Below are 25,495 nucleotides of genomic sequence, written 5' to 3'. Positions count from 1 at the left end.
GAGGCACGCAGTTGTTGTCCAGGTTCTGGAAGGCTTTCTGTTCTCGCCTGGGGGTTCGGCTGTCCTTCTCTTCTGCTTTTCACCCGCAGTCGAATGGTCAGACTGAGCGCCTCATTCAGAATCTGGAGACATATTTGCGCTGTTTTGTGGCAGAGAACCAGGAGGATTGGTGTTCATTTCTCCCTCTTGCTGAGTTTGCTCTGAACAACCGTCGTCAGGAATCTTCTGATAAGTCACCATTCTTTGGTGCATATGGGTTCCATCCGCAGTTTGGGACATTCTCGGGAGGGGCTCTTTCTGGTTTACCTGAGGAGGAGAGATTTTCCTCATCTTTGTCTACCATTTGGCAAAAGATTCAGAGTAATCTTAAAAAGATGAGTGAGAGGTATAGGCGTGTGGCTGATAAGAGACGTGTGCCTGGTCCGGACCTGAATGTGGGTGATCTGGTGTGGTTGTCTACAAGAAATATTAAACTGAAGGTTCCCTCCTGGAAATTGGGTCCCAAGTTTATTGGGCCTTATAAAATCTTGTCAGCCATCAATCCTTTTTTTTTTTTTTTTTTGTTCATGGTAATGCAAACGGATCCGTTCTGAACGGATCTAAACGTTTGCATTATAGGTGCGGATCCGTCTGGGCACATACCAGACGGATCCGACCTAAACGCAGGTGTGAAAGTAGCCTTAGAAGTTTAGAAGGAAATCTTGAAATTTTTCAGAAGTTTTCAAAAACCCACCTTTAAGGACCAGTTCAGGTCTGAAGTCACTTTGTGAGGCTTACATAATAGAAACCACAGAAAAATGACCCCATTCTAGAAACTACACCCCTCAAGGTATTCAAAACTGATTTTACAAACGTCGTTAACCCTTTAGGTGTTCCACAAGAGTTATTGGCAAATAGAGATGAAATTTCAGAATTAAATTTTTTGGGCAAATTTTAACCCCTTAAGGACCTAGGACGTACCGGTACGCCCTATTTCCCGAGTCCTTAAGGACCTAGGACGTACCGGTACGCCCTATTTCCCGAGTCCTTAAGGACCGAGGACGTACCGGTACGTCCTGACTTAAAATCTGTATTCCGGCGCCCCAGGGGTTAATTGGAACGGGATTTCGGCTGAAATCATTCAGCCGGCATCCCGTAACAATGCAGGGGGGGGTCATTTGACCCCCCCGTATCGGCGATCGCAGCAAACCGCAGGTCAATTCAGACCTGCGGTTTGCTGCGCTTTTTGCAGTTTCTGATCGCCGCAGTCCCTGACCGCGGGGATCAGAAACTTTAGAGTGGCTAAAATCATTATTTTTCACCCCCCCCTGCACCCCTGCACGATTTTATGCCGGAGGGTGGTGCGGGGGGGGTGTCGCAGGCGGTGGGGGCGTTGCGGGAGGCGGGCGGTGCGGCAGGCGGGATCGCGATCCCCCGCCCGCCTCCCCATGAACGATCGTTGGCTTCTAGTGGGTATACCAGGGTGCCAGCACATTGCTGGCACCCTGGTATAAACGGCTGACATCTGTGCAGATGTCAGCCGTTTAACCCTTTCCATACCGCAGTCCGTACGGACCGCTGTATGGAAAAAGTTAACTGTCATCGGTCAGGGAGCTCCCTCCCTCTCCATCGGGGGGCTGCTGTGGCTTTGCAGCCCCCCGATGGAGAGGGAGAGAGCCCCCAGAGAGCCCCCCTCAGCCCCGTGCTTACCCTTCCCCGTCTGCGAAGTTCTGAGCAGACGGGGAGGGTTCCCATGGCAACAGGACGCCTGCTCAGGCGTCCTGCTGTCCATGGTGCTGAACAGATCTATGCTAAAAGCACAGATCTGTTCAGTGTAAGTAAAATACAGTACAGAACACTGGATCTTCAAGAACCAAGTGGGTCTGGGTCACAAAAATGTAAAAAAAAGTGAAAAAAGTTAAGATAAAAAAAAAAACATTTATCACTGAATAAAAATTAAAAAAAATAAAATAAACTACACATATTAGGTATCGCCGCGTCCGTAACGACCTGATCTATAAAATGGTCATGTTACTTTCCCCGCACGGTGAACGCCATAAAAATAAAAAAATAAAAACTATGAGAAAATTGAAATTTTGCCCACCTTACTTCCCAAAAAAAGTAATAAAAGTGATCAAAAAAGTCGCATGTACGCCAAAATAGTACCAATCAAACCGTCATCTCATCCCGCAAAAAATGAGACCCTACTCAAGATAATCGCCCAAAAGCTGAAAAAACTATGGCTCTTAGACTATGGAGACACTAAAACATGATTTTTTTTTTTTCAAAAATGAACTCATTCTGTAAAACTTACATAAATAAAAAAAAGTATACATATTAGGTATCGCCGCGTCCGTATCGACCGGCTCTATAAAAATATCACATGACCTAACCCCTCAGATGACCACCGTAAAAAAATAAAAATAAAAACAGTGTAAAAAAAGCCATTTTTTGCCATCTTACGTCACAAAAAGTGTAATAGCAAGCGATCAAAAAATCATATGCACCCCAAAATAGTGCCAATCAAACCGTCATCTCATCCCGCAAAAAATGAGACCCTACTCAAGATAATCGCCCAAAAACTGAAAAAACTATGGCTCTTAGAATATGGAGACACTAAAACATTTTTTTGGTTTTAAAAATGAAGTTATTGTATAAAACTTACATAAATAAAAAAAAATGTATACATATTAGGTATCGCCGCGTCCGCGACAACCTGCTCTATAAAAATACCACATAATCTAACCTGTCAGATGAATGTTGTAAATAACAAAAAAAAAAAACGTGCCAAAAAAGCTATTTCTTGTTACCTTGCTGCACAAAAAGTGTAATATAGAGCAACCAAAAATCATATGTACCCTAAACTAGTACCAACAAAACTGCCACCCTATCCCGTAGTTTCTAAAATGGGGTCACTTTTTTGGAGTTTCTACTCTAGGGGTGCATCAGGGGGGCTTCAAATGGGACATGGTGTCAAAAAAAACAGTCCAGCAAAACCTGCCTTCCAAAAACCGTATGGAATTCCTTTCCTTCTGCGCCCTGCCGTGTGCCCATACAGCGGTTTACGACCACATATGGGGTGTTTCTGTAAACTACAGAATTAGGGCCATAAATATTAAGTTTTGTTTGGCTGTTAACCCTTGCTTTGTAACTGGAAAAAAAATATTAAAATGGAAAATCTGCCAAAAATGTGAAATTTTGAAATTGTGTCTCTATTTTCCATTAAATCTTGTGCAACACCTAAAGGGTTAACAAAGTTTGTAAAATCAGTTTTGAATAGCTTGAGGGGTGTAGTTTCTTAGATGGGGTCACTTTTATGGAGTTTCTACTCTAGGGGTGCATCAGGGGGGCTTCAAATGGGACATGGTGTCAAAAAACCAGTCCAGCAAAATCTGGCTTCCAAAAACCAAACCGCGCACCTTTCACTCTACGCCCTACTGTGTGCCCGTACAGTAGTTTACGGCCACATATGGGGTGTTTCTGTAAACGGCAGAGTCAGGGCAATAAAGATACAATCTTGTTTGGCTGTTAACCCTTGCTTTGTTAGTGGAAAAAATGGGTTAAAATTGAAAATTAGGCAAAAAAATGAAATTCTCAAATTTCATCCCCATTTGCCAATAACTCTTGTGCAACACCTAAAGGGTTAACGACGTATGTAAAATCAGTTTTGAATACCTTGAGGGGTGTAGTTTCTTAGATGGGGTCACTTTTAGGGAGTTTCTCCTCTTGGGGTGCATCAGGGGGCTTCAAATGGGACATGGTGTCAAAAAACCAGTCCATAAAAATCAGCCTTCCAAAAACCATATGGTGCACCTTTCACTCTACGCCCCGCTGTGTGGCCGTACAGTAGTTTACGGCCACATATGGGGTGTTTCTGTAAACGGCAGAGTCAGGGCAATAAAGATACAATCTTGTTTGGCTGTTAACCCTTGCTTTGTTAGTGGAAAAAATGGGTTAAAATTGAAAATTAGGCAAAAAAATGAAATTCTCAAATTTCATCCCCATTTGCCAATAACTCTTGTGCAACACCTAAAGGGTTAACGACGTATGTAAAATCAGTTTTGAATACCTTGAGGGGTGTAGTTTCTTAGATGGGGTCACTTTTAGGGAGTTTCTCCTCTTGGGGTGCATCAGGGGGCTTCAAATGGGACATGGTGTCAAAAAACCAGTCCATAAAAATCAGCCTTCCAAAAACCATATGGTGCACCTTTCACTCTACGCCCCGCTGTGTGGCCGTACAGTAGTTTACGGCCACATATTGGGTGTTTCTGTAAACGGCAGAGTCAGGGCAATAAAGATACAGTCTTGTTTGGCTGTTAACCCTTGGTTTGTTAGTGGAAAAAATGGGTTAAAATGAAAAATTTGACAAAAATATGAAATTCTCAAATTTCCTCCCCATTTGCCAATAACTCTTGTGCAACACCTAAAGGGTTAACAATGTATGCAAAATCAGTTTTGAATACCTTGAGGGGTGTAGTTTCTTAGATGGGGTCATTTTTGGGTGGTTTCTATTATGTAAGCCTCGCAAAGTGACTTCAGACCTGAACTGGTCGCTAAAAATTGAGTTTTTGTAAATTTCTGAAAAATTTCAAGATTTGCTTCTAAACTTCTAAGCCTTATAACATCCCCAAAAAATAAAATATCATTCCCAAAACAATTCAAGCATGAAGTAGACATATGGGGAATGTAAAGTCATCACAATTTTTGGGGGTATTACTATGTATTACAGAGGTAGAGAAACTGAAAATTTGAAATTTGCTAATTTTTCAAAATTTACGGTAAAAATTGTATTTTTTTATGCAAAAAAATTAACTTTTTTGACCCAATTTTAGCAGTGTCATGAAGTACAATATGTGACGAAAAAACAATCTCAGAACGGCCTGGGTAAGTCAAAGCGTTTTAAAGTTATGAGCACTTAAAGTGACACTGGTCAGATTTGCAAAAAATGGCCTGGTCCTTAAGGTGAAAATGAGCCTGGTCCTTAAGGTGAAAATGAGCCCGGTCCTTAAGGGGTTAATCAATTTTTTCTAGTTACAAAGCAAGGGTTAGCAGCCAAACAAAACTCACAATTTATGGCCCTGATTCTGTAGTTTACAGAAACACCCCATATGTGGTCATAAACTGCTGTACGGGCACACGGCAGGACGCAGAAGGAAAGGAATGCCATACGGTTTTTGGAAGGCAGATTTTGCTGGACTGTTTTTTTGACACCATGTCCCATTTGAAGCCCCCCTGATGCACCCCTAGAGTAGAAACTCCAAAATAGTGACCCCATTTTAGAAACTACGGGATAGGGTGGCAGTTTTGTTGGTACTATTTTAGGGTACATATGATTTTTGGTTGCACTAAATTACACTTTGTCAGCCAAGGTAACAAGAAATAGCTGTTTTGGCACCGTTTTTATTTTTTGTTATTTACAACATTCATCTGACAGGTTAGATCATGTGGTATTTTAGAGCAGGTTGTCACGGACGCGGCGATACCTAATATGTATACTATTTTTCTATTTCTGTAAGTTTTACACAATGATTTCATTTTTTAAACAAAAAAAAAAATCATGTTTTAGTGTCTCCATAGTCTGAGAGTCATAGTTTTTTCAGTTTTTGGGCGATTATCTTGGGTAGGGTATGATTTTTGCGGGATGAGATGACGGTTTGATTGGCACTATTTTGGGGTGCGTATGACTTTTTGATCACTTGCTATTACACTTTTTGTGATGTAAGACGACAAAAAAATAGCTTTTTTTCCACATTTTTTTTTTTTTCGGTATTCATCTGAGGGGCTAGGTCATGTGATATTTTTATAGAGCAGGTTATTACGGACGTGGCAATACCCAATATGTATACTTTTTTTTAATTTACCTAAGTTTTACACAATAACAGCTTTTTTAAAACAAACAAAAAAGATGTTTTAGTGTCTCCATATTCTGAGCCATATTTTTTTATTTTTTGGGCGATTGTCTTAGGTAGGGGCTCATTATTTGTGGGATGAGGTGACGGTTAGATTGGTACCATTTTGGTGGGCATACGCCTTTTTGATAGCTTGCGATTGTACTTTTAGTGATGTAAGGTGCTAAAAAAAAATTGTTCATTTCGCACAGTTTTTTCCTATTTAGCAATTTTTTTCTACTTTATTTGGGGGAAATGACCTTTTGTTTTTTTTTTTTATTAAAACTTTTTTTTCACTTAACTTTTTGTCCCACTTTGGGACTTCAACTTTTGGATCTCACAGGCTCTTCACCGGAAGGCAGCGCGCTGTCTACCATGCCATCGGGTCCCCATTACAGCAGCACGGAGACCCGATGGCACCGCCGATCCCCGCCAGAACGACCCGTAAACGCCGCAAACAGCAGGTCTGAATTGTCCCAGGGTGCCTGCTGATTGATTTCAGCAGGCACCCAGTTCTGATCACCGCCCGCTGGTGATCGGAACTACACATGACGTACCGGTAAGTCATGTGTCCCTAAGAGGTTAAACATGGCCGGGTATCTGCCGTTTTAAAATAGCAGAGACCTGTGACACATGTATGTGATCAGCCATAAGGCTGATCGCATACATTTCCCCCTTCAGATGCCGTGGTCAAATGTGACCATGGCATCTGAGCAGTCAGGAAGCGGAAGCCGCACGCTTCAGCACCTGAAACAGCGTTCCCAAGCTGAGATGCCCATGATGTTTATTTTGTTTTTATTGGTTAAGAATTTTTAATTTTAAGGAACTTTTATATATTTTTTTTATACTTTTAAAAACTTTTTTTGAACTTTATTTTTTTTACTTTAAGTCACCCTGGGTGACAATAACTGGCAATTATTAGATTGAACACTTAATTTTCAATATAACAATACAGTGCTGCCACCTAGTGGCCTGTATTGGTATATTCATCTAAGACTCTGAAGCCTGCTTGAGGCTTCGGTCTATTAGTGTACTGTAACGGGTTCCCTGATCTCAGCTTGGGAACGCTGTTTCAGGTGCTGAAGCGCGCGGCTTCCTGACTTCTCAGATGCCATGGTCACATTTGACCACGGCATCTGAAGGGGGATTACAGTACACTAATAGACCGAAGCCTCAAGCAGGCTTCAGAGTCTTAGATGAATATACCAATACAAGCTACTAGGTGGCAGCACTGTATTGTTATATTGAAAATTAAGTGTTCAATGATGGCTATGAACACAATGGGCAATCTAATGATTGCCAGTTATTGTCACCCAGGGTGACTTAAAGTAAAAAAAAAGTTCAAAAAAAGTTTTTACAAGTATAAAAAAATATAAAAAGTTGAAATTACCCGCCCTTCCTTAAAATAAAAATACTCAACCAATAAAAAAAAAAATAAACATCATGGGCATCTTTTTTTATTTTCCCATTCACGTAGCCTTATGAGAGCTTATTTTTTGCGGGGCAAATTGTACTTTCTAATCGCTCCATTTACAGTTGCTTACAATGTAGTGGAATAGGGAAAAACACTATTCTGCCAAATTTTTTATTATTTTTTTACACCGTTCACTATGCGGTAAAACTGACCCGTTACCTTCATTCTCCTGGTTAGTCTGGTTACAACGATACTACACTTGTATAATTTTTCTTGCGTTTTAATACTGAAAAAAATAAAAAATCATCACTATATGACCTCTAACTTTTTTTTTTTCCTGTTGCCCCATTTGCCGTATGCCATTAATATTGTTATATTTTAATTGTATGGGCATTTTGGAGGCTTGGGCAGAAAAGTGGCAGATGAGGTTTAACACTGACAAATGTAAAAAAAAGTTATGCACATGGGAAGGAATAATGCAAACCACCCGTACATACTAAATGGTAAAACACTCGGTAACACTGACATGGAAAAGGATCTAGGAATTTTAATAAACAGCTAACTAAAGGTTACTTTCACACTAGCACACTAGCGTTCGGAGCGGGTCCGTCTGATGTTTCATCAGACGGATCCGCTCCTATAATGCAGACGTTTGCATCCGTTCAGAACGGATCCGTCTGCATTATTACTTAGAAAAATTTCTAAGTGTGAAAGTAGCCTGAGCGGATCCGTTCAGAGACTTTACATTGAAAGTCAATGGGGGACGGATCCGCTTGAAGATTGAGCCATATAGTGTCATCTTCAAGCGGATCCGTCCCCATTGACTTCCATTATAAGTCTGGACGGATGCGCTCGCCTCCGCACGGCCAGGCGGACACCCGAACGCTGCAAGCAGCGTTCAGGTGTCCGCTCACTGAGCGGAGCGGAGGCTGAGCGCTGGCAGGCGGATGCATTCTCAGTGGATCCGCCTCCACTGAGAATGCATTAGGGCTGGACGGCTGCGTTCAGGGCCGCTCGTGAGCCCCTTCAAACGGAGCTCACGAGCGGACACCTGAACGCAGGTGTGAAAGTAGCCTAAGCTGCAAAAACCAGTGTCAGGCAGCTGCTGCCAAGGCCAGTAAGATAATGGGTATCAAAAGGGGCATAGATGCCCGTGATAAGAACATAGTCCTACCACTTTACAAATCGCTAGTCAGAACACACATGGAGTACTGTGTACAGTTCTGGGCTCCTGTAAACAAGGCAGACATAGCAGAGCTGGAGAGGGTCCAGAGGAGGGTAACTAATGTAATAACTGGAATGGGGCAACTACAGTACCCTGAGAGATTATCAAAATTAGGGTTATTCACTTTAGAAAAAAAGACGACTGAGGGGAGATCTAATTACCATCATCTATTTATCCCCAGGACTGTGACGAGGGGACATCCTCTGCGTCTGGAGGAAAGAAGGTTTGTACACAAACATAGAAGAGGATTCTTTATGGTAAGAGCAGTGAGACTATGGAACTCTCTGCCTGAGGAGGTGGTGATGGTGAGTACAATAAAGGAATTCAAGAGGGGCCTGGATGAATTTCTGGAGTGTAATAATATTACAGGCTATAGCTACTAGAGAGGGGTCGTTGATCCAGAAAGTTATTCTAACTGCCTGATTGGAGTCGGGAAGGAATTTTTTATTCCCCTAAAGTGGGGAAAATTGGCTTCTACCTCACAGTTTTTTTTTTGTCTTCCTCTGGATCAACTTGCACGATGACAGGCCGAACTGGATGGACAAATGTCTTTTTTCCGCCTCATGTACTATGTTACTACTGTATGTTACTATGTTATTTCCAGGTCCCCACTACATTGTATGCAATATTAAATGGTGCCATTAGAAAATGCAACTTATCCCACAAAAAAACAAACCCTCATATGCAAATGGAAAAAAAAAAGGTCCTGAAGGGGTTAAGTGAATAGGATTGAGCTTCAATTCCAAGAACAGCCGCTATACAATGTGAGGCGCTGTGATTGGTATACTATGAAACAGAACAGGTGACTTTGGGGGTGGCAGGAGTTGGACCGACGATCAGATATTGGTGATTTAGCCAAAGATAGGTTCTTAACCCCTTAAGGAACGGTCTCATTTTCACCTTAAGGACCAGGCCATTTTTTGGCAAATCTCACCAGTGTCACTTTATGTGGTGATAACTTTAAAACGCTTTGACTTATCCTGGCCATTCTGAGATTGTTTTTTCGTCACATATTGTACTTCATGACATTGGTAAAATGGAGGTAAAAAAAAAAATCATTTTTATTTATAAAAAAAAATGCCAAATTGATCAATTTCTCTATTTCAATAATACATTGTAATACCTACAAAAATAGTTATTACTTTACATTCCCCATATGTCTACTTCAGGTTAGGATCATTTTGGGAATGATATTTTATTATTTGCGGATGTTAAAAGGCTTAGAAGTTTAGAAGTAAATCTTGAAATTTCTCAGAAATTTTCAAAAACCAACTTTTTAAGGACCAGTTCAGGTCTGAAGTCACTTTGTGAAGCTTACATGATAGAAACCACCCAAAAATGACCCCATTCTAGAAACTACACCCCTCAAGGTATTCAAAACTGATTTTAGAAACGTTGTTAACCCTTTAGGTGTTCCACAAGAATTAATGGAAAATAGAGATACAATTTCAAAATTTCACTTTTTTGGCAGATTTTCCATTTTAATATTTTTTTTCCAGTTACAAAGCAAGGGTTAACTAATATGTGTACTTTTTTTTATTTATGTAAGTTTTACACAATAACAGCTTTTTTTAAACAAAAAAAATGATGTTTTAGTGTCTCAATATTCTGAGCCATAGTTTTTTATTTTTTGGGCGATTGTCTCATATAGGGGCTCATTTTTTGCGGGATGAGGTGACCGTTAGATTGGTACTATTTTGGTGGGCATAAGCCTTTTTGATCGCTTGCTGTTCTACTTTTTGTGATGTAAGGTGACAAAAAAATGGTTTATTTAGCATAGTTTTTTTTTTTTTTTTTTACGGTGTTCATCTGAGGGGTTAGGTAATGTGATATGTTTATAGAGCTGGTCGATACGGACGCAACGATACCCAATATGTCTATATGTCTTTTCCCTATTTTTTTTTTTACTTTATTTTTGGAAAAGGCCGCTTTTTTTTTTTACTTGAAACTTTTAATATTTTTGCAAAACTTTCATTTTATAAACTTTTTTTTCCCCACTTTATTTTTTGTCCCACTATGGGACAGGGTCTGATCCTTGTTTCAATACAGCACAATACACTGTAAGACCTAAGGCCCCTTTCACACGGGCGTTGCGGGAAAATGTGCGGGTGCGTTACGGGAACACCCGCGATTTTTCCGCATGAGTGCAAAACATTGTAATGCGTTTTGCACTCACGTGAGAAAAATCGCGCATGTTTGGTACCCAAACCCGAACTTCTTCACAGAAGTTCGGGCTTGGGATCGGTGTTCTGTAGATTGCAATTATTTTCCCTTATAATTATGTTATAAGGGAAAATAATACTTTCTGAATACAGAATGCGAAGTAAAACATCGCTGGAGGGGTTAAAAAAGAAAATACATTTTTAACTCACCTTAGTCCACTTGATCGCGTAGCCGGCATCTCCTTCTGGCTTCATCTGATCTCTGTGCAGCAACAGGACCTTTGGTGACGTCATTCCGGTCATCACATGATCCATCACCATGGTAAAAGATCATGTGATGACCGGAATGACGTCACCAAAGGTCCTGTTGCTGGACAGAGATCAGATGAAGCCAGAAGGAGATGCCGGGCCGCGATCAAGTGGACTAAGGTGAGTTAAATTTTTTTTTTTTTTTTTTAACCCCTCCAGTGATGTTTTACTATGCATTCTGTATTCAGAATGCTATTATTTTCCCTTATAACCATGTTATAAGGGAAAATAATAATGATCGGGTCTCCATCCCGATAGTCTCCTAGCAACCGTGCGTGAAAATCGCACCGCATCTGCCCTTGCTTGCTCATTTCTATGGGGCCTGCGTTATGTGAAAAACGCACAAAGAGGAGCATGCTGCGATTTTCACGCAACGCACAAGTGATGCGTGAAAATCACTGCTCATGTGAACAGCCCCATAGAAATGAATGGGTTGGTATTTAGTGCGGGTGCAATGCGTTCACCTCCCGCATCGCATCCGCACGGAATACTCGCTCGTGTGAAAGGGGCCTAATACATCAAGACATCTGGGATCCCAAAACCACCTTGTTACTTCCTCAACACTAATCTAACATAACCTAAGCAGGGTTTCTTTTGGTCTTTAGAATAGGATTTAGAGTATCTGGTGCTGAAATATTAAGTGCCTCTGACTTGGAGTAATTTATTTTGAAATTGTAAAGGGTCCATATTTATACAGTTTGTCTAAAAAGAGATACACCAATCCTGTTACGCATCGCGGGTCGGCAAAAGTTCGAGGAGTATTGCATCAGCAACCTGCCAGTCAATGATCGTTGCTGGCACGTTGCTGATTTTTAAAAAACCTAATCAGAAGCCATCTAACACCTTATATTAGTAAATATAAGGTGTTAAATGGCTTCTCTGCTCCTCTGCTGGTCCTTTTCGTTGGTTGGATCCAGCAAAGGAGCAGACTGAACTCTGAGTACCCACCAAACACTACACCTTAGCCCCAGATCACCTTCCATCACTCCCATCATCCAAATTAACCCCTTGATCGCCCCGTCAATCACTTAGTGAAAGACAAAAAGTGATCAGTGTAAACTGCCACTTTTTTTTTCCACTAGTATTGGCTGTTAGGTTTTAGGATAGTTTAGGCCCCTTGGTTAGGTAGTTAGCGTCAGTTAGCGCCCACCGCACCGCAGTCACTTTTATTCGCTGATTAGCGTATCGCTAATCAGCATTTGTACATTTATAGTATATGTAAGTGATCAAAACTGATCACGGTCAGATCTATAATAGTATTAGTGTCACCTTAGCTCACCCTCCACCCAAAACGCAGTGTTTGCCCGATCAGGCCTGATCGGTCGCCCACACGTGCGTTCACCCACGCCCGCCCCACCGCAGTGACAAAAATATATATTTTTTTTTATCACTGCACATTCACTTTACACGCACTGCGGCGATAAAAAAATCAGTTTTGATATTTTTTATCAACCGCAGCGGCCTCCGGTACTTCGCTAGCCTCCCCTTTGTAAGACAGGCTTGCTTTTTTTCTTGGGTAGTCTCAGGGAATACCCCTAAATTTAGTTCTTCAAATGTCAAACAGGGGGTATTCTTCTGAAGAGGCCTACAGGATTCTGACCCAGTCGGATGAGGAATGGGAACCCTCATCTGACGAATCTAGCGGGTCAGAATATGAACCTGTAGAAAGCAGTGGCTCTCTGACCCAAAGTTCGGACGAGGAGGTGGAGGTCCCTGATAGAACCAGGCGTACCCGGCCCCGTGTCGCTAGACCACAAGTTGCGCAGGATCCGCTTCAAGAGCAGCAGAGTGGGGCTGGCGCTGTCGGATCACGTGGTGAGGCATACACCAGCAGCGCAGCCCTTCCTGGACCTAGTACCAGCACTGCCGTACAACATTGTGAAGTAGCGAGCACCAGAAGGGCAGTTGAAGCTAGTACGGTGGCACATGCAGTAGTTACCCCGTCGCAGCCACCGCACAGACAGGCCCGTAGAGCCCCTAGAATCCCTGAGGTGCTGGCAAACCCTGATTGGCAGTCACCAACTTCAGCCACACCATTAGTTCCCCCTTTCACCGCCCAGTCTGGAGTTCGGGTTGAGACGGCTCAGATCGGTTCGGCCCTGGGATTTTTTGAGCTGTTCTTGACTGCGGAGCTCTTGGACTTAGTCGTGGCAGAAACAAATCGGTATGCCACACAATTTATAACCGCCAACCCGGGAAGCTATTATGCCCAGCCTTTCCGGTGGAAACCAGTCCAAGTTTCCGAATTTAAAATTTTTCTGGGCCTTCTCCTCAACATGGGTCTAACTAAAAAGCATGAATTGTGGTCATATTGGTCCACGAACCCGATTCATCACATGCCCATGTTCTCTGCTGCTATGTCCAGGACACGATTTGAGACCATCCTCCGTTTCCTGCATTTTAGCGACAATACCACCTCCCGTCCCAGAGGCCACCCAGTTTTTGACCGGCTCCACAAAATTCGGCCCCTCATAGACCATTTCAACCAGAAATTTGCAGATTTGTATACCCCCGAGCAAAACATCTGCGTAGACGAGTCCCTAATACATTTTACCGGGCGCCTTGGCTTCAAACAATACATCCCAAGCAAGCGTGCCCGGTATGGGGTCAAATTGTATAAGCTCTGTGAAAGGGCCACAGGCTATACCCACAAATTTTGTGTCTATGAGGGAAAAGATCAGACCCTGGAGCCGGTCGGTTGCCCTGACTACCTGGGGAGCAGTGGGAAGACAGTCTGGGACTTGGTGTTACCCTTATTCGGCAAGGGGTACCATCTTTATGTGGACAATTTTTACACAAGTGTGGCCCTCTTTAGGCATTTGTTTCTAGAACGGATTTGCGCCTGTGGCACCGCGCGAACTAGTCGCGTGGGCTTCCCCCAACGGCTTGTAACCACCCTTCTTGCAAGGGGGGAGAGGGCTGCCTTGTGTAACGAAGAACTGCTCGCGGTGAAATGGAGAGACAAGCGTGACGTTTACATGCTCTCCTCCATTCACGCAGACACGACAATCCAAATTGAGCGAGCAACCCGTGTCATTGAAAAGCCCCTCTGTGTCCACGACTATAATGCGCTCATGGGAGGGGTGGACTTCAATGACCAGATGTTGTCTCCGTATTTAGTTTCCCGCAGAACCAGACGCTGGTATAAGAAGGTGTCTGTATATTTAATTCAATTGGCGCTGTACAATAGTTTTGTTCTCTACAGTAAGGCTGGGAGAACACGATCTTTCCTCAAATTCCAGGAAGAGATCATCGAGAACCTCCTTTACCCAGGAGGTTCCGTGGCCCCATCCACCAGTGTAGTTAGCCGTCTACAGGAGCGACATTTCCCCAGTGTCGTTCCTGGTACCTCAACCCAACCGTCACCCCGAAAAAGATGTCGTGTCTGTAGCAGAAGTGGAATAAGGCGTGACACCCGCTATTTCTGTCCTGACTGTCCTGACCACCCTGCCCTATGCTTTGGTGAGTGTTTCCGGAAGTACCACACACAGGTACACTTAGCATAGGGATTGCATCTCACAGGACAGGCACACAGGCTATTAGGGCCCTTTTACTCTCAGCTGCTGCAAACCTCTCCTTTCACCTGGGATAAAGTGCATAACGTACTTCGCCACATCTTTGGGCGATTTGCGCTTTGCACATTGTCCCATGGGGAAGGAAAGGTTTGTTCTATAAAGGTAAAAAAAACTAAACAAAAAAAAAATTACCGGTAAGTAAAAAAGTTAAAAAAAAGTTAATATGTTCTGTTCTAAAGTTAATAAAGTTATTGCTTTGCGGCCTGGTTTTTTCTTTTTTGTTTTGTTTTTTTTACCTTCCAGGTGGACCAACCGATCGACTAGCTGCAGCACTGATGTGCATTCGGACAGAAGCATTGCGCTGCTGTCAGATTACACGCAAGTCGGTGTATGCGGCGCTGCAAGACGAGATTTCTCCTCTGCAGTAAAAGATATGTTTGCCGAGGCATATGAGCTGAGGAGGTGGCGGTGTTCATATACTTTGGCAAACACTTTGTATATATAAAAAAAAAAATCCCGGCAATGATTTATTCATCCACATCGATTGATGTGAATGGAGAAATCTGGTTTGAAAGGGCATACAAGCTGAAGTGGGTATGGATGTTGGGCGGAGCTCCTATGTCCTGGCAGACGCCTTTCCCCTCCTTTTTCTTTTTTTGGCAGAGATTTTTTCATCCACATTGATCGATGCGAATGAAGAAATCTGTGCCGTTCATTTTTTTCTTTCAGCCCAGAGGCTGAACGGAAAAAAAAAAAATCTCATTACCCGTATGCTCAATATAAGGAGAATAGCAGAAACTCCTAATGCTGGGCATACATGTAATGATTGCGGAGACCCTCAAATGCCAGGGCAGTACAAACACCCCACAAATAACACCATTTTGGAAAGAAGACACCCCAAGGTATTCGCTGAGGGGCATATTGAGTCCATGAAAGATTGAAATTTTTGTCCCAAGTTAGCGGAAAGTGAGACTTTGTGAGAACAAAATCAAAAAAATCAATTTCCGCTAACTTGTGCCAAAATTTTTTTTTTTCAATGAACTCGCCATGCCCCTCATTGAACACCTTGGGGTGTCTTCTTTCCAAAATGGGGTCACATGTGGGGTATTTATACTGCCCTGGCATTTTAGGGGCCCCAAAGCGTGAGAAGAAGTCTGGTATCCAAATGTCTAAAAATGCCCTCCTAAAAGGAATTTGGGCCCCTTTGCCCACCTAGGCTGCAAAAAAGTGTCACACATCTGGTATCTCTGTATTCAGGAGAAGTTGAGGAATGTGTTTTGGGGTGTCTTTTTACATATACCCATGCTGGGTGAGATAAATATCTTGGTCAAATGCCAACTTTGTATAAAAAAATGGGAAAAGTTGTCTTTTGCCAAGATATTTCTCTCACCCAGCATGGGTATATATAAAATGACACCCCAAAACACATTCCCCACCTTCTCCTGAGTACGGAGATACCAGATGTGTGACACTTTTTTGCAGCCTAGGTGGGCAAAGGGGCCCATATTCCAAAGAGCACCTTTCGGATTTCACAGGTCATTTTTTACAGAATTTGATTTCAAACTCCTTACCACACATTTGGGCCCCTAGAATGCCAGGGCAGTATAACTACCCCACAAGTGACCCCATTTTGGAAAGAAGAGACCCCAAGGTATTCGCTGATGGGCATAGTGAGTTCATAGAACTTTTTATTTTTTGTCACAAGTTAGTGGAATATGAGACTTTGTAAGAAAAAAAAAAAAAAAAATCATCATTTTCCGCTAACTTGTGACAAAAAATAAAAAGTTCTATGAACTCACTATGCCCATCAACGAATACCTTAGGGTGTCTACTTTCCGAAATGGGGTCATTTGTGGGGGGTTTGTACTGTCTGGGCATTGTAGAACCTCAGGAAACATGACAGGTGCTCAGAAAGTCAGAGCTGCTTCAAAAAGCGGAAATTCACATTTTTGTACCATAGTTTGTAAACGCTATAACTTTTACCCAAACCATTTTTTTTTACCCAAACATTTTTTTTTTATCAAAGACATGTAGAACAATAAATTTAGAGCAAAATTTATATATGGATCTCGTTTTTTTTTTGCAAAATTTTACAACTGAAAGTGAAAAATGTCATTTTTTTGCAAAAAAATCGTTAAATTTTGATTAATAACAAAAAAAGTAAAAATGTCAGCAGCAATGAAATACCACCAAATGAAAGCTCTATTAGTGAGAAGAAAAGGAGGTAAAATTCATTTGGGTGGTAAGTTGCATGACCGAGCAATAAACGGTGAAAGTAGTGTAGTGGCCTGGTCTTTCAGGGTGTTTAAGCACTGGGGGCTGAGGTGGTTAAGCTATAGGGGCTGAGGTGGTTAATAAGGGAGGGAACGTACGGGTGCTATCATGAGGGAATCCCTGGAAAGTGAATTACCGTTAAGTCTAATTTCTATTTTCCAGCTCTTCCCTCCTGACAGCACCACAGAGAAGGGGGGGAATCTAAGGATAACATATCCCGGATATTTATCATTAGGTAAAAATACAATTTCGTAGAATTAGGAATAAACTTGAGACAGAAACTTTTTGATTCTGCCTGAAAACTAAAATATTGACAGAATTTGTGAATCCAGTCATAACTGAAATGTCTCCATCTGCCTCCTTGATCAACAGTCTTACCTCTGTTTATAGACTTACATTTTGAATTAGAGGAAGAAAATCAACTTATTAGACATCGGCCATAAAAAGGATGCCCTTTACTTGTGAACCTATATGGTAGGTTTCACTGTGTAAAGCTACTCGCTTTAAAACCCAGATAAGATATTGTAACATCATCTAGAACCATTGCACCGAGTAAAAAAATTTACTGTAGACCCCCAATGCAGTTCATTATCGATAGTTTAATCATTCAAATTTGATAAACCGCTAACTCCGGAAAGTCTACAAGGTATATGTAAGAAAACCGAGCCCAGCTGACAGAACTGGCACACGGCAGCATGGACATCAATGACGAGGTAACCAAACCAATAACTTCATACCGGTGTAAGACAAGCTTGGGATTTTGTACCAGGATAGCAGAGGATGGTTTCAATCCATCAATCTCTGGGTTATGGGCCAAGCACACTTCCGCTGCGCCCCTCTGCTCGACGAAACCAGGCCAGCCGGGAACCCACCTGCCCGCATAACTTCAAGGTCAGAGGCAGTCTTACATTGCACTAGCCAGAACACACAGGGACTGAGGAGTGGCAACAGGTTACAGGACCTGTGCAGCATACATAGCCACAGCTTATATTTGTGAGCCTGTAAGGGAGAATGTGGACAGAGGAATGCACTGTCTCTATTGCCGTTTTGTAGCTCCCTGGGATAGGGTACAGAGAGGGGAGTCTCCTTCCCGGAGGCGACAGATGCCCCTGAGGTTATGGGCATTAGGTGCAATGAAGGCAGGGTCCCTAATGTTCACGACGCCAGCACCCCAGGTACAAGTAGATAGAATAGCATAGAGAACAGTTTAGTTGGGCATAAGTTGACATTTACTGAAAATTTCTTGTTCTGAGGTAGATCCCAATTCATTGCCATAGAAGGGATAGCTGTAATCCATACAATATGAAATCGCAGCAAGGGTGGAGCTACCTCCCATTGTAACAGATCTGGGTAGGAGCTCTAACTTCAGGCTGACCCATACTATCTCCAGGTGTAGAGTATAATATACTAAAATTTGCTGTGGGGCCCAGTCAGTTCTAGCTACATCACTGCACATCTCCTTCTTTACTCCAGGCCCGGCCCAGGGGTGATTCCTTCTCTAACACCACTCCATCCCCTCCCAGTCTCCCATTAGTTGTGACATATCATCCTATCATGCCTAAAATCCAAACAATAATAAAAAAACATCGGCCAATCCTTAAACAATCATATCCAGAGATTCCAGAATTCCAGTCTCCAGTCCGCATGTGTTATAAAAGGCCGCAAAACCTCAAAGACAGACACTAGTGAAAGCAGATATTGGTCCTATGAAACCCTCTATGAAACAATCCACACTGGCACCATCAAAAACAGGCACCTATCAATGTCTCAACTGCACCCAATGCAATAATATCATTAGAGGCAATAGGATCATCCACCCACACTCAGGTAAAATATACCACCCCGAAAGGCTTTTACACATGCGCATCTTCGCATGTCGTTTATCTAATACGTTGCCCATGCGGCCTCGCATGTGTGTGTACGGGACTGCATTTCCAAGCACAAATCTGACATCCGTTGTCGCAAAACCGAACTACCAGTACCACACCACTTCATCTCGGCTAACCACCAGATCAATCAATTAAAGTTCCAAATTCTAGAAGTAGCATCGGCAATACGCGGAGGAAACAGGACAGCACGTCTAAAACAACGTGAGGCATATTGGATCTTCGAACTTAACACCCTGACACCACGTGGATTAAATAGAGACTTTGATTTTCGCATTTCCTGATCTTGTTGTCGATTCTGTATTCCTGGATTTAAATGTTTCCATTTCACTATTCAATTTTTTCTCCACTAACTTTCTGTACTCCTACAGTTCAAAGTTCCTGTTGTTATATATATGAGATATGTTTCCTGATATTAATTTTCCTCTCCCTCCCCCCCCTCCTCTCTATTTTCTACAGGTGAAATGACCACTGTCAGACAGGTAGTATCACGCCATTGCCAAAATATGTTAGATATATTTATATAATATATATAGAAGTACTTAGTAACTACCCAACATTATTTAGTATGAATTCCTACCTCAAATAAGTAGACATTGACTACCTTCAATTTAGAGTATTTCCCATATGAGACACATATTGCCCGTTACATATTCCTAGCATCACGCCAGTATTTCTATGAGATACATTATTGCCACTGCGCATGCGCCCATCCCCGAGTTCGTGAACACGCTCTGCCTGTTCCCTGTTTATACCATAGATCCATTTTGCACATGCGCCCGCATATGACGTCATTCACTCGGCGCGGGATACACAATTCCCCGCCCCTTGCATCATAGACTCGCTTTGCGCATGCGCCCGCACATGAAGTCACCTACCCGACGCAGGATGCGCATCTCCTCGCCATCTATATAATCTGGCCAGGATAATGGCGTCCCCACACCATCCTATATACTCACTCCTATGAAGGCTAAGGTATGTGCTCTCTAACTACAAGTGGCTGAGAATCGTTCTGTGACTATGTCTAATGTAACGAGCACTAGGTGTCCCCATAAGGCCTCATGCACACGACCGTTGTTGTGTTCCGTTCCGCAAAATGGGGTTCCGTTGTTCAGTTTCCGTGTGTCTTCCTTTATTTTTGGAGGATCACCAGACATGAAGGAAAGTAAAAAAAAATAAAAATCTAAGACAGGTTTGCCATGCAAATGATAGAAAAAAAACTGATGCAGATGACAATCTTGTGTGCCTCCGTGTTTTTTAGCGGTCCCATTGACTTGAATAGGTCCACGAACCATTTTCCGCGAAAATAATAGGACAGGTTATATTTTTTTGACGGACTGGAACCACGGACGCAGATGACAAACTGTGCATTAGCCGAGTTTTCAACAAACCCATTGAAAGTCAATGGGTCCGCAGAAAATCACAAAAAACGGCACAACGGACACGGAATAAAACAACGGTCGTGTGCATGAGGCCTAAGAGATCTAGGCTTACCATGGCCATTATATCTGTACTAGCTTTACATTCAAGTGGTCTGCCTGTATATTATGCCTCAGTTATACTTATACTGCTACTAACTTTGCTTTCTCTGGAACTGATAAACATGAACTCTGTTACTCATATGACAGGATTACTCTTTTATACACTCACCTAAAGAATTATTAGGAACACCATACTAATACGGTGTTGGACCCCTTTTGCCTTCAGAACTGCCTTAATTCTACGTGGCATTGATTCAACAAGGTGCTAATAGCATTCTTTAGAAATGTTGGCCCATGTTGATAGGATAGCATCTTGCAGTTGATGGAGATTTGAGGGATGCACCATCCAGGGCACGAAGCTCCCGTTCCAGCACATCCCAAAGATGCTCTATTGGGTTGAGATCTGGTGACTGTGGGGCCATTTTAGTACAGTGAACTCATTGTCATGTTCAAGAAACCAATTTGAAATTATTCGAGCTTTGTGACATGGTGCATTATCCTGCTGGAAGTAGCCATCAGAGGATGGATACATGTTCTCATTCTGTTTACGCCAAATTCGGACTCTACCATTTGAATGTCTCAACAGAAATCGAGACTCATCAGACCAGGCAACATTTTTCCAGTCTTCAACAGTCCAATTTTGGTGAGCTCGTGCAAATTGTAGCCTCTTTTTCCTATTTGCAGTGGAGATGAGTGGTACCCGGTGGGGTCTTCTACTGTTGTAGCCTATCCGCCTCAAGGTTGTGCGTGTTGTGGCTTCACAAATGCTTTGCTGCATACCTCGGTTGTAACGAGTGGTTATTTCAGTCAACGTTGCTCTTCTATCAGCTTGAATCAGTTGGCCCATTCTCCTCTGACCTCTAGCATCCACAAGGCATTTTCGCCCACAGGACTGCCGCATACTGGATGTTTTTCCCTTTTCACACCATTCTTTGTAAACCCTAGAAATGGTTGTGCGTGAAAATCCCAGTAACTGAGCAGATTGTGAAATACTCAGACCGGCCCGTCTGGCACCAACAACCATGCCACGCTCAAAATTGCTTAAATCACCTTTCTTTCCCATTCTGACATTCAGTTTGGAGTTCAGGAGATTGTCTTGACCAGGAGCACCCCCCTAAATGCATTGAAGCAACTGCCATGTGATTGGTTGACTAGATAATTGCATTAATGAGAAATAGAACAGGTGTTCCTAATAATTCTTTAGGTGAGTGTATAATCCCATATTGTTTGGATTCCACAGATATCCTACGTACATCCTGCCACCTTTACCTGGGGATTATTACTCACCCTCCTAATCTAGACTACTGTTACTCGTTATTGTCAGACTATGCTGATAACATATTATCCGAATGTACAAATCATGTATGATTTTGGTTCGGTGTGTGTTCCCGCTAAAAAATACATATATTCTCCTCAATCATGTTATACCGCAGAGTACATTGTCTACTATATAATACATCACCTATGAAGTAACTTTTTCCATTATTGAATATATTGATCTAATATTCACTTGTCTATACACCAGGCCGTGAACAAGGTCTAAGACTAGACCGAAACGTTGGCCAGTGGCTAATTTTTGGATGGATAAAGAAAAAGAATTAATGAAATGAAATAAAATAAGAAACTTAAAGCAGCTATAGAGTGCCGTGGTTCTTTGATAAATATTAGATATACCTCTACTACTGAGCACCGCCCACTCTCTAACAAGGAGTGCCGCTCAACCCCTTTCCTTAAGGCCTCTTTCACACGGGCGTTGCGGGAAAATTTGTGGGTGCGTTGCGGGAACATGGGCGATTTTTCAGCGCGAGTGCAAAACATTGTAATGCGTTTTACACTTGCGCGAGAAAAATTGGCATGTTTGGTACCCAAACCCGAACTTCTTCACAGAAGTTCGGGCTTGGGATCAGTGTTCTGTAGATTGTATTATTTTCCCTTATAACATGGTTATAGGGGTGGGCGATATAGACGATATAGGCGATATGCGATATAAATTTGTGCCACGATATGAATTTTGAGCATATTGCCGGACCGCGATATGATCGCGCTCTCTGCGCGCACCATCTTCTCCTGAGCCGGCACAGTGGAGAAGGAGAGAGTCCCTCCCTCCCCACTGTGCGCGGCTGCCGCTGACCACCAATGACAAAAGAGGAGGAGGGGAGGGACTGACAGTAAATCATTGAGTTTTCACGATCTCAGTGAGCGCGTGAAAACTCAAATCCGATGGTATATTCTAACCCCCAGGCGTTCCCATGGTGACAGGGACGCTTGCCTGGGGGTTAGAATATACAGTGCCACGCCGCTGACAGTAGAACATTTAAAAACTAATCAGTAACTTTATTTATTGGTGATCTCTTTACTGTATACCTTACTAGGTCTTAGCTCCGATAACGGCAGGCAGTGCGGGCGGGCGGCGCTCACTCACTGACGTCACGCGCATGCTCCTCCCACTAGGCGGCGCAGGTGCGTGACGTCAGTGAGTGAGCGCCGCCCCCCGCACTGCCTGCCGTTATCGGAGCTAAGACCTAGTAAGGTATACAGTAAAGAGATCACCAATTAATAAAGTTAAAGTTACTGATTCGTTTTTAAATGTATTCCTGTGAGGTCGGGGGGGGGGGGGGGGATCTGTGGATGGCACCGTTTAGGGGAGGGGGGGGGGGGATCTGTGGATATCACCGTTTAGGGGAGGGAGGGGATCTGTGGATGGCACCGTTTAGGGGAGGGGGGAGGGGATCTGTGGATGGCACCGTTTAGGGGAAGGGGGGATCTGTGGATAGCACCGTTTAGGGGAGGGGAGGATCTGGGGATGGCACCGTTTAGGGAGGGGGGGGGGATCTGTGGATGGCACCGTTTAGGGAGGGGGAGATCTGGGGATGGCACCGTTTAGGGGAGGGGGGGGGATCTGTGGATGGCACCGTTTAGGGAGGGGGGGATCTGTGGATGGCACCGTTTAGGGGAGGGGGGAGGGGATCTGTGGATGGCACCGTTTAGGGGAAGGGGGGATCTGTGGATAGCACCGTTTAGGGGAGGGGAGGATCTGGGGATGGCACCGTTTAGGGAGGGGGGGGGATCTGTGGATGGCACCGTTTAGGGAGGGGGGGGATCTGTGGATGGCACCGTTTAGGGAGGGGGGGGGATCTGTGGATGGCACCGTTTAGGGGAGGGGGGATCTGTGGATGGCACCGTTTAGGGGAGGGGGGGGGGGTCTGGGGATGGCACCGTTTAGGGAGGGGGGGGATCTGTAGATGGCACCGTTTAGGGGAGGGGGGGGGATCTGTGGATGGCACCATTTAGGGGGGGGGGTCTGTGGATGGCACCGTTTAGGGGAGGGGGGGGATCTGTGGATGGCACCGTTTAGGGGAGGGGGGGGATCTGGGGATGGCACCGTTTAGGGGAGGGGGGGGAATCTGGGGATGGCACCGTTTAGGGGAGAGGGGGATCTGTGGATGGCACCATTTAGGGGAGGGGGATCAGCTCCCTGCTGCTGTGTGCACAAAGCACAGGGCAGCAGGGAGAGTGTAAAGTCCTATTCACCCTAATAGAGCTCTATTAGGGTGAATATGACAAGGGTTCTAAGTTCTAGCCCTTAAGGAGACTAATAGTTATTAAATAAAAAGTAAAAAAAAGTTTAAACACGCCCCCCAAATATAGAAAACAATATATCGCAATATATATCGCATATCGCACATGCTTAAAATTATATTGCAATATAGATTTTAGGCCATATCGCCCACCCCTACATGGTTATAAGGAAAAATAATAGCATTCTGAATACAGAATGCATAATAAAATGGCGCTGGAGGGGTTAAAAAAAATAAAAAATAAAAATTTAACTCACCTAAATCCACTTCATCGCGCAGCCGGCATCTCTTCTGTCTTCTTTCTTTGCTGTGTGCAGGAACAGGACCTGTGGTGACGTCACTCCGGTAATCACATGATCCATCACCATGGTAAAAGATCATGTGACGGATCATGTGATGACCGGAGTGACGTCACCACAGGTCCTGTTCCTGCACACAGCAAAGAAAGAAGACAGAAGAGATGCCGGCTGCGCAATCAAGTGGATTAAGGTGAGTTAAATTATTATATATATTTTTTTTAACCCCTCCAGCGCTATTTTACTATGCATTCTGTATTCAGAATGCTATTATTTTCCGTTATAACCATGTTATAAGGGAAAATAATAATGATCGGGTCTCCATCCCGATAGTCTCCTAGCAACCGTGCGTGAAAATCGCACCGCATCCGCACTTGCTTGCGATTTTCACGCAACCCCATTAATTTCTATGGGGCCTGCGTTACGTGAAAAACGCACAACATAGAGCATGCTGCGATTTTCACGCAATGCACAAGTGATGCGTGAAAATCACTGCTCATGTGAAAAGCCCCATAGAAATATATAGGTCGGGATTCAGTGCGGGTGCAATGCGTTCAACTCACGCATCGCATCCGCGCGGAATACTCGCCCGTGTGAAAGGAGCCTAACATTACACTGTGAGGGCCCCTTACGCAATATAATGACCCCAGCGCCCCCCATTTAGTATGATGATCTCCATTGACCCTCCATTTAGTATAATGACCACCAGAGCCCCAATTCAATTAATGACCCCCAGTGCCCCCTCCATACAGTATAACCCCCAGTGTGGGGGCGACTGTGGGTCATTATTCTGAATGGAGGGCCACTGTGGGGTCATTATACTGTGAGGGTCCTTTACATAGTATAATGACCCCCAGTGCCCCCCATTCAATATAATGACCCCCAGAGCCCCCTCCATACAGCATTCCCCCACTGTGGGGGCTACTGGGGGTCATTATTCTGAATGGGGGGCGACTGGGGGTTATTATTCTGAATGGAGGGCCGCTGTGGGATCATTATACTGTGTGTGGGCCCACTGGGGGTCATTATACATACAGTGTGTGGGGGGCATTGGGGGGTCATTATACTGTGTGAAGGGCCACTAGTGGTCATTATACTGTATAGGGGCCACATTATACTGTATAGGGGCCATTATACTGTATAGGGGCCACTGGGGGTCATTATACCGTGTGGGAGCAACAGGGGGACATGTAAATGTAAAAGAATGCCTCAAGGGGGCCCACTGGGATTTTACATGAACCTGGAGCCCTGGTGGGAGGGACCTTTTAATCTCAGTTTCCTGTCCCAAGAAGGTCAAGGGGAACATCCTCCTGTGGTGCTGTCAGGAGACAAGAGTTGCATTTAGTGATAGGTAATTTGACACATATATAAAAAAAATTCAGTTAGTGTCAGTTTAGGATTTTGCATGTCCATTACTGATCGCGTCTGCTCAGTTTTCACAGCTTTTTTTTTGTGCAGAAAAGAATTTAGTTTTTTGCCAATTTTTGT

The 25,495-nt window shown here is 43.5% G+C and overlaps 1 protein-coding gene across 2 annotated transcripts in view; it reads right to left on the bottom strand.

Moving 5' to 3' along the window:
* INPP1 (inositol polyphosphate-1-phosphatase) overlaps positions 1-25,495 on the bottom strand; it is a 272,313-nt gene that overhangs the window by 205,191 nt on the left and 41,627 nt on the right. The window lies entirely within an intron of this gene.

The sequence above is a fragment of the Bufo bufo genome, chromosome 7 (assembly GCF_905171765.1).
Source record: "Bufo bufo chromosome 7, aBufBuf1.1, whole genome shotgun sequence".
Classification (NCBI taxonomy): domain Eukaryota; kingdom Metazoa; phylum Chordata; class Amphibia; order Anura; family Bufonidae; genus Bufo; species Bufo bufo.
The sequence above is the reverse complement of the archived record's forward strand: the minus strand, read 5'-3'. Positions and strand labels throughout refer to the sequence as shown.